This window comes from Macaca nemestrina, chromosome 7 (assembly GCF_043159975.1).
Source record: "Macaca nemestrina isolate mMacNem1 chromosome 7, mMacNem.hap1, whole genome shotgun sequence".
Lineage (NCBI taxonomy): Eukaryota > Metazoa > Chordata > Mammalia > Primates > Cercopithecidae > Macaca > Macaca nemestrina.
The window spans coordinates 118,975,385-118,987,706 of NC_092131.1; positions in this window are offsets into that span (position 1 = coordinate 118,975,385).

The window sequence follows — 12,322 nt, forward strand, 5'->3', positions numbered from 1 at the left end:
GTGAGCCGAGATGGCGCCACTGCACTCCAGCCTGGGCAACAGAGCGAGAGTCCGTCTCAAACAAAACAAAACAAAACAAAACAACACAATCTCCCCCTCCTTTCATGGTTCTCAACAACCCAAGCTGCACCTGTGGTTAAAAGGCAACCACTCTAGCCGGGCGAGGTGGCGGGCGCCTGTAGTCCCAGTTACTCGGAGGCTGAGGCAGGAGAATGGCGTAAACCCGGGAGGCGGAGCTTGCAGTGAGCTGAGATCTGGTCACTGCACTCCAGCCTGGACGACAGAGCGAGACTCCGTCTCAAAAACAAAACAAAACAAAACAAAACAAAAAACAAAAGGCAACCACTCCAGGGTACCTACTGGGACTCGTTCATTATGAAAATGGGAGATATTCAAGATTTGGGCACATGAGGAGCTTACGTTCCATCTGTTGAGACTAGGAGGAGGGATGCAGGGCTGGGCTGGGAAGAGAGAGAGAGGTGAGGTGGGCGTAGGGAGGACTGCTTGCTCTGACGGTGGTGTGTGGGCATATCTGGCTATGGCATAGGAGCTGAGTAGATTTCCCAGTGCTGACAGGACTTGTTGTAAGAAATGAGGCCAAGAATGTCAAGAGATGCTGCTGTATTTGCCCAAGTAGGTGATAATAGCACTTAACCGTATTTATACCTTTTCTGGTTGCTTGCAAGTCATCTCTTCTTCGCTTTCCTTTTTGCTCTACATTTGCCTAGTTGAAAATAAAACGTGGCTTCTCCCCACACAAACAAATTCCTTCTGCTCATTGCATCTATAAAATTCACAATGCATTTATTTTTCTGCCCTGCAATTTGTATGTGCTAATGTGTAAACATCTCTGAAATGGATGTTTCAGGGAAAAATGAACTGTGAAGGAAAACAGGATGAATCCCTTTCTGTTATTTTTTTTTTTTTAAAAAAGCTGCGTTTGAATGTTCATAGCAACATTATTCATAATAGTCCAAAGTGGAAACAACTCAAATGATCATCAACTGGTGAATGGATAAATAAAATGTGGTATATCTACACTCTGGAATATTATTTGGAAATAAAAAGGAATGAAATATTGATACATACATACATGCATGAACCCCAAAAACATGTTAAGTGAAATAAGCCAGACACAAAAGGCTACACGTTATAGGATACCAACCATAGGCAAATCCATAGAGACAGAAAGCAGATTAGTGATTTCCAGGGGTTGAGGAGGAGAGAGAGGGAAACGAAGAGTGATTGCTTATGGAGTTTCTTTTTAGCGTGATGAAAATGTTTTAAAATTGATTGTGACATAGGTTGCACAATTCTGTGAATGTATTTTTAATTGTACATCTTAAATCAGTGAATTGTATATGTGAATTATATCTCAATAAAACTGTTATATAGACTGTGTGTGCTGTGTGTGTGTGTGTGTTTTAAATCTTGGTATATGCATAATGTTTTTCCTAAGATATATAAAAAAGTGTAAACAGTTGTGACCTTTGGCAAAAAGGAGTAGCAGAGAAAGATTCATGTTTTCCATTTTATGCCCTTCTGTAGTGTTAAAGTTTTTAAATCACTTACTCATATTTCTTTTAATTGTAAATTGAAAATTAAAAATATCTACACCACTTCCCTTAGTGCTTGCTCCACATTATAATTTTTAGGAGTCTTTTTTTTTTCTAATTGTAAGTTTGTTCTCCCTCATTAGCTTGTAACATCCTTACAGACAAGGACTGTGCATGCACTTCATATGATGTCCTCATGGGCAGAAATAGTAGAGAGTGGGCACTTAGTGAATACGCAGTAATTCTCAAATGGTGCTTCTTTGACTCAGAGATTTCACTGATAATCAAAGAAGGTGCTACCTACAGGAAAAGATTGGAGTTTTTATAATTGCCCAGAGCTAACATTTACTGAGTATATATTATGCCCCAGGCATTGTGCTAAAATGCACTTCACATATATCATCTGTTATAACAGCCCATCTGGTTATAAAAGAAGTATAGTAAGTACCCACCAATGTGGCATCTTATTATCAAGACTCTGGAAGTTGATGGACTCAGGGGTGACTCAGTGGCTCAAAGGCTCCTTAAAGGACCCTAATCCTTTTGATCTTTCCATTCTGCTATCCTTGGTCCGTGATTGGTGGCCTCATGGTTGCAAGGTGGCTGCAGAAGCTCCAGCGTTGTATCTCCACAAGACAGTAACCTGAGCAGGAGAGAAGTCGGGGAAGGGCCAAGAGAAAAGCACTTTCCTTTTGAAAAGTTCTCACCATTGATTAGGGATGAACATCTTTCCTGGAAAGCCCTGGCAGACTTCCCTTTATAGGATCATGTCACATGCTCTTCCCACTTGTGGAGGGAAAAACTCTCTCGAACTATGTTTCTCTTCCGCTCTCACACCACCACAAAAATCATCAACACAGAAGATGATTTCTGTGTCCAAAGGTGCAGGGTTTTTCTCCTCACACATCAAATAGCAGGCCCCAGCTGGGTATCCTCCAATTCAATTCCAACACTATCTATGTGGAGATAGCATCAGATCCCAGAGCTTGAGGGCTCAGTCCCCAAGACTGTCCCCTGCCCATCTGACACCAGTCACAAGTCCAGGCCTCCAGAACTTCTGACCCATCAACTTCAACTTGGGGTTCCCATGACCCTCTCTTTGTGTATTAGTCCATTCTCATGCTGCTATAAAGAACTGCCCGAGACTGGGTGATTTATAAAAGAAAGAGGTTTAATTGACTCACAGTTCGGCACGGCTGGGGAGGCCTCAGGAAATTTACAATCATGGTGGAAGGCAAAGGAGAAGCAGGTACCTTCTTCAGAGGGTGGCAGGACAGAGTGAGTGCCAAGTGAAGGGGGAAGCCTCTTATAAAACCATCAGATCTCATGAGAACACACTCACTATCATGAGAACAGCATCGGTGCAACAGTCCCCAAAATTCAGTTATCTCCACCTGTTCCACCCTTGACACGTGGGGATTATGGGGATTACAATTCAAGATGAGATTTGGGTGGCGACACAGAGCCTAATCATATTCTGCCCCTGGATCCTTCTAAACCTCATGTCCTCATATTTCAAAAGCAATCATGCTTCCCCACAGTCCCCAGTCTTAATTCAATCCAGCATTAACCCAAAAGTCCAAGTCCAAAGTCTCATCTGAGATAAGGCAAGTCCCCATGAGCCTGTAAAATTGAAAGCAAGTTAGTTACTTCCTAGATACAATGGGGCTATAGGCTTTGGGTAAATACATCATTCCAAAGGGAGAAATTGACCAAAACAAAGGGGGTACAGGCCTCATGCAAGTCCGAAACCCAATAGAGCAGTCATTAAACCTTAAAGTTCCAAAATGATTTCCTTTGATTCCATGTCTTACATCCAGGCCATGCTGATGCAAGAGGTGGGCTCCCATGGCCTTGGGCAGCTCTGCCCCTGTGGCTCTGCAAGGTACAGCCCCCATCCTGGCTGCTTTCATGGGCTGGCAATGAGCACCTGCAGCCTTTTTAGGTACATAGTGCAAAGTGTCTGTGGATCTACCATTATGGGGTCTGGAGGATGGTGGCCCTCTTCTCACAGCTCCGCTAGGCAGTGCCCTACTGGGGAACTCTGTGTAGGGGCTCTGACCTCACATTTCCCTTCTGCACTGCCCTAGCCAAAGTTCTCCATGAGGGCTCTACCCCTGCAGAAAACTTCTGCCTGGACACCCAGGCATTTCCATACATCCTCTGAAATTTAGGCAGAGGTTCCCAAACCTTAATTCTTGACTTCTTTGCAGCTGCTGGCCCAACACCACATGTAAGCTGCCAAAGCTTGGGGCTTGTACCCTTTGAAGCAACAGCTTGAGCTGTAAGTTGGCTTCTTTTAGCCATGACTGGGACTAAAGCAACTGGGGAGCAGGATCCAGAAACCGTTTTTCCCTTCTAGGCCTCTGGGCCTCTGATGGGAGGGGCTGCTGTGAAGGTCTCTGACATGTCCTGGAGACATTTACCCTATTGTCTTGGTGATTAACATTTGGCACCTTGTTACTTATGCAAGTTTCCGCAGCAGGCTTGAATTTCTCCCCAGAAAATGCATATTTCTTTTCTATTGCATCATTAGGCTGCAAACTTTCCAAACTTTTTTTTTTTTTTGAGATGGAGTCTCACTCTGTCAACCACGCTGGAGTGCAATGGCACGATCTCAGCGCACTGCAACCTTTGCCTCTTGGGTTCAAGCAATTTTCCCACCTCAGCCTTCTGAGTAGCTGGGGTCACAGGCATGCACCATCATGCCCGACTAATTTTTGTGTTTTTGTAGAGATGGGGTTTCACCATGTTGGCCAGGCTCGTCTTGAACTCCTCACCTCAGGTAATCCACCCACTTTGGCCTCCCAAACTCCTGGAATTACAGGCATGAGCCACTGTGCCCAGCCAAACTTACCAAACTTTTATGTTCTGCTTCCTCTGAACACTTTGCTGCTTAGAAATTTCTTCTGCCAGAAATCCTAAATCATCTCTCTGCAGTTTAAAGTTCCACAGATCTTTACGGCAGGGGCAAAATGCTGCCAGTCTCTTTGCTAAAGCACAGCAAGAGTCACCTTTGCTCTATTTCCCAAGAAGTTCCTTATCTCCATCTGAGACTACCTCAGCCTGGACTTCATTGTTCATATCACTATCAGCATTTTGGTCAAAACTGTGCAACAAGTTTCTGGGAAGTTCCAAATTTTCCCATATCATTCTGCCTTCTTCTGAGCCCTCCAAACTGTTCCAACCTCTGACTGTTACACAGTTCCAAAGTCACTTCCACATTTTTGGGTGTCTTTATGGCAGTGCTCCACTACCTTGGTATTAGTCTGTTCTCACATTGCTGTAAGGACATACCCAAGACTGGGTAATTTATAAAGAAAAGAAGTTTAATTAGCTGATAGTTTCACACGGCTGGAGAGGCTTCAGGAAACTTACAATCATGGTGGAAGGCACTTCTACACAAGGCAGCAGGAGAGAGAATGAGTACCAACAGGAGAAATGCCAGATGCTTATAAAACCATCAGATCTCCTGAGAACTCACTATCATAAGAACAGCATAGAGAAAACTGCTCCCGTGATTCAACTACCTCCCACCAGGTCCCTCCCAAGACACATGGAAATTATTTGAACTACAGTTCGAGATGAGATTTGGGTGGGAACACAGCCAAATCATATCATTTGTGTACCACTAATTTGCTGGAGTGGCTCACAGAACTCAAGGAAACATGTCTAGTGGTTTATTATAAGGAATATTGCAAAGGATACAAATGAAGAGATACATAGGGTGAGCTATGGGGAAGGGTCATCGAGCTTCCATGCCCTCTCTGTGTGCACCATTCTCCTGGAACCTCTGTGGGATTCAGAAGCTCCAGGAACCCAGTCCTCTCTGGTTTTATGGAAGCTTCACGATGTCAGCCTTCCTTACTCCAAGATTTGGAGTGGGGACCTCCCTGGGGAAGATCTTAAGACCCACAATCAGAAAGATGGGAGAAGATAAGAGTTTTGCTTTGGGGAAGGTGAAAGGAGGGCAGGAGATTCTATTTTCTGGGACTGAACACATTCAACATTATAACAAAAAACTGTACCTAGGGTGATGGGAGTTAAAAGTCAGGAACTGTGGATGAAAACCAATTTATACCATAACACATCCCCCCCTCTCCCTGGCAACAGTTTCTGACAAAAGAGGAATGTAATTGGCTTTGGCTAGTGATGATCCACATCTTGTGGCTGGGCATAAAATGGATGTTCTGTTGTGAGGGATTGAGGATGTGAACCCCAGTCTCCACGTCAAATTACATAAGGTATGGTACTGTGATTACCTCATTTTATAAGTGAGAAAACTGGTGAGAGGATAAGTCACTTTTTCAAGGTCACAGTGGTGGTTAACCTTACCTGACAACTTGACTGGTCCATGGGATGCCCAGATAGTTTATTGCACATTATTCCTGGGCGTGTCTTGAGGGTGTTTCCAGAAGAGATTAGCATTTTGATTGGTGAACTGAATAAAGCAGATGGGACATCTCCATGTGAATAGGTATCATTCAATTGGTTTTGGGCCTGAATAGGACAAAAAGGCAGGGAAAAGTTGAATTTATTCCCTGCCTGACTACCGAGCCAGGACATTAACCTTCTTCAGCTGTCAGGGTTCCTGGTTCTCAGTTCTAAAGACCCAGACTGGAATATGCACCAGGGACTTTCTCTCTAGGCCTTGGAAACATACCCCCACCCATCCTAAGTCTCCAGCTTGCAAAATGCTAAACTTCATCTGTCTAGACTACTGTAATAAAATACCATAAACTGAGCAACTTAGATACAACACAAATTTATTTCTCACAGTTCTGGAAGCTGGGAAGCCCAAGATCAAAGTACTGTGAGATTTGGTGTCCGGTGAGGACCCACTTTCTGGCTCATAGATGGCACTTCTTGCTGTGTTCTCAGCTGGTAGATGGTATGAATGAGTTCCCTTAGGCTTCCTTTATGAGGGTTCCACCCTCATGACTTAATCATTTGCCAATGGCTCTATCTCCAGAAATCGACGTTTTGAAGCTGACACATGCTGATGTTTAAGAACTACTGACTTAGTCGAGCCCCTTCATTTTAGAGACTCGATGAAGGTCATTCAACTTGTAAGTAGAAGAGGTGGGATTGGAGACAGACTTGGCGAGGAGGTCATCTGAACTCTGTGATAAATGTTTAAATTATAGATTCTTTCCAAGAATGCATGTAGGAAGAGATTTTTCAGTTTGAACAGCATCAGATGCACACTGCTGGGGTCTGTTGGTATCCCCCAAAATTCACGTGCTGAAAACTACTCCTGGTGTTAAGAGGTGGGGCTTTTGGGAAGGCTCCACCTTCATGAATGGGATTAGGGCTCTTATAAAAGAGGCCCAGGGGAGCTTGTTTGCCCCTTCATCCATGTGAGGACGCAGCAAAAAGATGACCTCTATGAAGCAGAGAGTGAGCTCTCACTGGACACCAGATCTTCTAGTATCTTGATCTTGAACTTCCCAGAAATAAGCTACCCAGTCTATGGGAGTTTGTTATAGCAGCCCAAATGGGCTAAAATGCACACATCTCATCAAACAATTGTAATAATAAAAAACCAGTACTATATGCAGGCATTAGGTTTTGCTCCTCAAGCAACCCAACTAAATAGATGTTATTACCTCCGTTTTACAGATGCGGGAACCAAAGCTCAGGGAGGCGAAACAACTTTTCATGGTCTTCTACCACATAAGTCAGAGAACCAAGATTCAAATTCTAAATGCGGGTCTGATCGAGGCTGAGCAGGTGAGCAGGTTGAATGGGAATCTCAGTGTTGGCCTGGCCTCCACACAAGGATAGAAGCCACTGTCAGGGGTTCCTGTCCTCAGCCAGGCTTCTAGCCTGAAAGTGGCTGAACAATGCAGAGTGAAGTGGTCATAGGCCAGGGGTTTCCTGAAGCTGTGCCTGCTGCATGAGGCTGCCTGCTGGACCAGGTTCACCTCTCCCTCCAAGGGGCACAGTGGCTATTTCTGGCCATCGCAGTCTCTGGCTGGGTCTGTCTTCTTTAACCTTCCTGAGGCTCCAAAGGCCACTAGGAAGCTGGCCAAGGCTTCATGGCCTGATGACAGGGCTAGGATCTTACTGGATGGAGGAGGGGAGAGAGTGAGCCTGTAGGTCCGTGAAATTGCTGCCAGCATCTGGCCAGCTGTTGTCCATCAGTCAGAGAGCTAACTGGAGCCTCCCTTGGGGCTAGTCCCTGGGGTGCCATGGAGCAGAGGCTCTGCCAGTTCCTGGCTGGGGGCCAGAAGGAAATCAATACGAGTTGGCCTGCTCCAGCAGGGCCCCCCACACCTGGTGCTGGGAATGACTGATTGAAGGGACATGTCATAGAATGATGGGAGGCCACAGCTGGAAGGGACTTGAGTGACCATATGGCCCAGTGGTTCCCAAACCCTTTAACACAGTTGAGATATTTCTTCAAATGAAATTGCAGGCAGTAAAAACCAATACAGAAAACTGTTAGTAGCAGAACTCACTTAGATCCTGGGAACTCCCTGGGCCCCTGGCAGTCTATGAAGCAGCTTGGGCCATGCTCATCGCCTGGAACTCCATGGTGGTAGAGATGGAAAACAGGACAGAGGTTGAGATTCTAACCTGTGGGGCACAGCCAGGGTCCAGAGCCCAGGTTCTGACTTCCAGTGAGGCCCAGAAGACTGAAGCCACTCAGGGACTGTATTAAGCCAGTCTGGCTGGGGGAGGTGCTTATCTGTCCTGAGATACCTAGGGGAAGCCCTGCCTGATCACTTTCAGATGCTGGACAAAGGGAGACCCTCCCTCCAGAAGGCTGCATTGTTAGAGGTTTGAGTCAAGACCCTGGAGGAAACTGCAAGCTCATGGAGCTGGGAGACCTGGGCTCAGCTTCATTCTCCTATATAAACGTTAAAAGTCAGGGACAATGAGGCAGGGACTCCTTCCAGTCATGCCCCAGAAGAAGACAAAAGAAAAACTTCTTTGGGACTGGTTGGAATCTCAGGAGAAAGTGGAAGGATGGGTGGCCTCAAGTGTATGGACTCGGTTGTCTTGTCCCATTCTGGGAAAGTGTCAAAGGAATTGAGTGTTTGTTCCTGACTCTAGGAGAGAAGAGGATTTAGCCTAAGGCAGTGCCACCAACAGGAAAGGAAAGAGGGACAGTGGAGGCTCCTGATTGGTGGGGACCATGGTCCTTTGGGAATGCTCTTCAGCAGTGCCTCACAGAGAAGAGCAGATTCCTAGTGGAGCCTACAGTTCAGCCAGCACCCGAGCCCTGGACTTCATTAGCGTTTAGGTTTTATTTACTCTCACCAGTCTCTGGGCTTCAGGCACACTCTGGGCTTCATGTGGACCCCAGACTTACTGTACACCTGGGCTACTTCTCACTTCAGGTGCTTTCCCCAGACCTGTTTATTGGATTATTCTGATTATTCTCAAAGTTTTATCCATATCTTGGGTTTTATTCAAACCACTGACCTTTATTCAATGCCATAGACTTTATGTAGTTGAGAATTTGTTTGCTTTCAGACTCAAGACTTTATCCTGTTCCTGCTTCATCGAGCTAAACTCAGAGTTAAACCTGCCAACTGTCTTCACCTTCACCAGGTGTCAGCCCTAGCCTGTTATTTGTTCAGTTCTCAGAGGCTGTAGTGTGGTAAACCTTGTGTATAAATTTGGCTTACCAGAATCCATCCTCATTTTAACTACTTAATCACAGGCTTTATCAGGGGTACACCTAGTTCCACATTTACCCAGTTGCCTCTAATGAACTAGTAGAGGGTAGTTAGTGTTCCAAGCATGAACACTGGAGTCAGACAGTTTTGAGTTCTGCTTAATTCCTTCTGTGTGGTTTGGCATAAGCAACTTAACCTCTCTGAGCTTTGCTTTCAACATTTGTAAATGAGATAATAAAGATAATGCATATAAAATGCATAGCACGTTGCCTAGTAGATAGTAAGCATGTAGTCAACTCTGGCATGAGCCTTACAGTGAATAGCATGTGGAAATGCAGGATTCAGGGCTACAGCTGGACAGGTGATGAAGGGAAAAGTAAAAAGTTGGCTAACTTTGAAAAAGGAAACAAGAATTTCCTTTTTTTTTTTTTTTTTTCAGAAAAAGTTAAACATAGAAACTTTCATGAGCCCTCATAGCTCGGCAGTTAGGAGACAAGTCTGATGTGATGGCAGAGACCCAGTGAAAGTTGGGACAGAGGCCGGGCGCCATGGCTCACTCCTGTAATCCTGCCACTTTGGGAGGCCGAGGTGGGTGGAGTTCGAGATCAGCCTGGCCAATGTGGTGAAACCTTGTCTCTACTAAAAGTACAAAAATTAGCCGGGCATGGTGGTGGGCACCTATAATCCCAGCTACTTGGGAGACTGAGGCAGGAGACTCACTTGAACCCAAGGGGTGAAGGTTTCAGTGAGCCAAGATCCGTCATTTCACTCCGGCAAAAGAGCAAAACTCCATCTAAAAAACAAACAAACAAACAAAAAAACCCCAAAAAAACAAAAAAGAAAGAAAGTTGGGACAGAAGGAGATCAGGAAAGAGGGAGACCAGCAGCACCTTATTTTTCAGGGCTTCCTTTTGGGAATGGCCCTGGGTTGGGTCAGCCCTGGGCTAAGTCAGCAGGGGGCCTGGGAATTGTTTCTAGCATCCCTTCTCCTTCCCAGCCCTGTGCCTCTCCCCTCAGCAGAGCCAGGTCTTTGTTTTCTTTCTTTACTCTTTGGTGTCATAGACTCTCTCACTTGGAGAGCAGAGGTGGCTAGAAGGCTTTAGGGAATGAAGGAAGGGTGTGGGGTTCAGAGGGTGTCAAGGTGTCAGTGCAGAAAGCATTGGGTCCTGCTATAGTTTGATAGGTTTAGAGGACAGAGAGAGCTGGCACTTGCTGGTGATACCCAGAAATATGTTATTAATATGTGAGGCTTCATCTCCTGGCCTCACTGCAGCAAGCAATGAGGAACTTGTGTGAAGTAGTTTAAGTGTGTGTGTGTGTGTGTGTGTGAGAGAGAGAGCAAGAGCACAATTAATAAACCTTAATGCTCCTTCTTAGTCCTATTCTCCAGTCCCCCAAATTGTAAATACACCTTTGTAAGTGAGGGCCCTTAGCACTAAAACTTCAGTCTCTGCCATACCACGTCTCCATAGTACTCCCACTAGAGCTGGCTATGTCTGTAAATACTGATGATGATAATATTATGAATGATGATAATGATGGCAACCTGTTAGTGAATTCCTGTTCTAAACCAGGTAGTGTCTATGTGTGCTCTCATTTAATTTTCACAACCCTGAGAGGCAGCTAATGGAATTATCCCCATTTTACAGATGAAGAAACAGAGGCTCAGTGAGCAGAGGTGAACCAAGGTCACCCAGCAACCTCGTGATAATGTTGAACGCCTGCCTGTCCAAGGGCCCTGCCAAGCCAATGCCCTTGACCACCTCTTTGGCAGTGTTCTGCCTCCCAAACACAAGCATGGAAGCTGTCCACCCACCCAGTGCCAAGAACCCAACAGCCCCTTCCCCCTTCTCTCTTTCTTTGTCTCTTTCTCCTGTTGCATTTCTCCTTTTTCCTTTGATCTCCCATAGTCAACTACTGTTGCTCAAGTGGGGGCCTTCTGAGGCCTCTGTCTTACTTTGTGTGTTAGACACTTGGACTGAACTCAAGTTATTTTTAAAAAGCCCCAACTGTGATGATATGCAGTCTTGCGTCTTCTCTTTTGGTGCTCCGGTCACAGGTTTATTTTTATAATAGGCCTCTGCCTCTTGTCTCCACTGTGGACTTAATTGCCTGTTACACTAGAAAGAATGCCAACTATACTTTGCAGAAACCAAGTAAAATCATACCATAATGATCTGTTAATTTCTTCCAAACTGTTATTTATTTATTTGTCTACTTTTTTCTTCACAGTTGTGAAGGGATTTAGAGGGGAAGAGGAGGGAGTTTGTTAATTCAAATGTGTTTATCATTTTTTGGATCATTTTCTCCCAGAGATCCATAGAAATTCCTACGGAACATTGTGTTTAACTTTCTGTCTTCTGGGCACTTTAAAACTAGATCCCTCTTTTAAGACAGTTGCTTCAAGCTTGGTGTCAGGATAGGGACAAGTCCATCCCAGAATGAGCTGAAGGTGGATAAGGGGCCAAGACAGGGGGTACTCAGGGCCGACTTCCCCACCAAGCACAGCAGGCCCAATGCCCAGGGCTCTCTGTACTTTAGGAGCCTGTGGAAATGCCTTAATTTCTTCTAAAATTAGCAGAAAGAAAATGAATATAATCAGAGATGGAGTATATTTTTCTTTATATCAGTGCACTTGTAAAATAGAATATTTAATATTGCTTTATGGAGGAAGAAGCCCATGAAGTCAAAAGCACCCAGGGCCCGTGGAAGTTGTAATACCACCACCCCATGTTCTGTCAATGCCAAAGATCACAGGCGCTCTCCCTTCTCCCTCCCTTCTGCTGTCTTCTGAGTCCTTCTCAATCTCCCCTTCTCTTTGTTTATTTCTCTCTTCCTTCTTATGAATCCATGTTTAACACCCAAAATTATCTGTCTAAGGAGACAGATAATTAGTGGAGCAGCTGAGGGCTGACCTGGGACAGGAACCTGTGCTACACTGCTGTCTTGCCTTAGGTATTCTTCCAGCGTTGGTACTGAATTACTCCTTGCTTCTATATCAATTTTAAAAACCACCAAATGATAGTTGAGAAAGGGAATGCAAAAGTCATCAAGTGCCATAGTTTGCAAACCACGTTTCAGCTGTAGACACACACACACACACACACACACACACACACACACACACACACGAGG